The sequence below is a fragment of the Rhopilema esculentum genome, chromosome 15, assembly GCF_057945365.1.
Source record: "Rhopilema esculentum isolate cy_ngs chromosome 15, ASM5794536v1, whole genome shotgun sequence".
Lineage (NCBI taxonomy): Eukaryota > Metazoa > Cnidaria > Scyphozoa > Rhizostomeae > Rhizostomatidae > Rhopilema > Rhopilema esculentum.
The window spans coordinates 3,243,535-3,245,151 of NC_142829.1; positions in this window are offsets into that span (position 1 = coordinate 3,243,535).

Genomic DNA, 1,617 nt, shown 5'->3' on the forward strand with positions numbered 1-1,617 from the left:
CATTAGCAGTCCTCAATGAAATCTTCCAGAAAAATTGAACGATCTCTGGACAAAATATTGTGGCAATGGATACTCATCTCGTCAGTACTCAAAGGTGAGCGTCTTTTTCACAGTTTCGTAACCCTTTTAGTAAAACCATTTATTTCGTTACCAATTAGTTGTTTCGAACAGCTCTAATGCATTTATGAAAAATTCTACAAGCAGTGATCTATAGTGATTCCTACGTGTTGCAAAGCAATGCTTCATCAATGTTGTTATCTATATAAAATGGCGTCAGGAATGTAAGCCTATTAATCTTTTATTAATACCATAGAATGTTGTTTCTATTCTAGCCACATATGGCCATCAGTGGGCTAGAGTGACGTAAATTCGTTTGTTAGAGTGTGTTTCAGAAGGCAGACTTTTCTATCAAAAATTACGAAAAAATTCCAAGCCTATTAATTGCCTTCGGTTTTGAGCAAAGAAAAAAAGTTTTTTAAGACAATTTTAAATTTCAAGCATGTGATTTCAAGCATTTTAAAGATAAATTTATAATGCTTATTGGGCTGGAGTAAAGAAAATTTGCTAATCAGAGCGTCTTCCAGAAGGAAAGATACCGTTAAAAATGACAAACCACTCCGATAGCCAGGGTTTTTGTACCAAAATAAATGTTTTCTCCAACAGAAAAGTTGTCAAGAAATTTCGTAATGTTTCAAAGCTTATAGCCTTTCTTTTTTATTCACAATCAACCCCTCTAAAAAGTGGTTATTTTTTGAAAAAACAACGTTGATTCCAAAAATTAAATTCAATTGCTGTTTATTCTAATTAGAAAGAAGAACCCTGATTTCTCTTTAGCGGAAAAATGTTTGAGAATTTTCGACGATTTTTTGTAAGCCTATAGCCTTACTTTTTCATCAAAAATCGACCCCTTTAAAAAGTCGTTATTTTTTTTAAAAAACAACTGTAATTCCCAAACTAAATTCATTTTCTGTTTATTCTGATTGGAAAGAAAAAACATGACTTGTTTTTAGTGGAAAAATGTTTGAGAATTTTCGAAGATTTTTTGTAAGCCTATAGCCTTACTTTTTCATCAAAAATCGACCCCTTTAAAAAGTCTTTTTTTTTTTTAAAAAACAACTGTAATTCCCAAACTAAATTCATTTTCTGTTTATTCTGATTAGAAAGAAAAAACATGACTTGTTTTTAGTGGAAAAATGTTTGAGAATTTTCGACGATTTTTTGTAAGCCTATAGCCTTACTTTTTCATCAAAAATCGACCCCATTAAAAGTCGTTATTTTTTCAAAAAAACAACTGTAATTCCCAAACTAAATTCATTTTCTGTTTATTCTAATTAGAAAGAAAAAACATGACTTGTTTTGAGCGGAAACTTTTTTGTGAATTTTCGACGATTTTTTCTAAGCCTATAGCCTTACTTTTTCATCAAAAATCGACCCCTTTAAAAAGTCGTTATTTTTTCGAAAAAACAACTGTAATTCCCAAACTAAAATCATTTACTGTTTATTCTAACTAGAAAGAAGAAACTTGACTTGTTTTCAGCGGAAAATTTTTTGAGAATTTTCGACGATTTTTCTAAGCCTATAACCTTACTTTTTCATCAAAAATCGGACCCTTTAAAA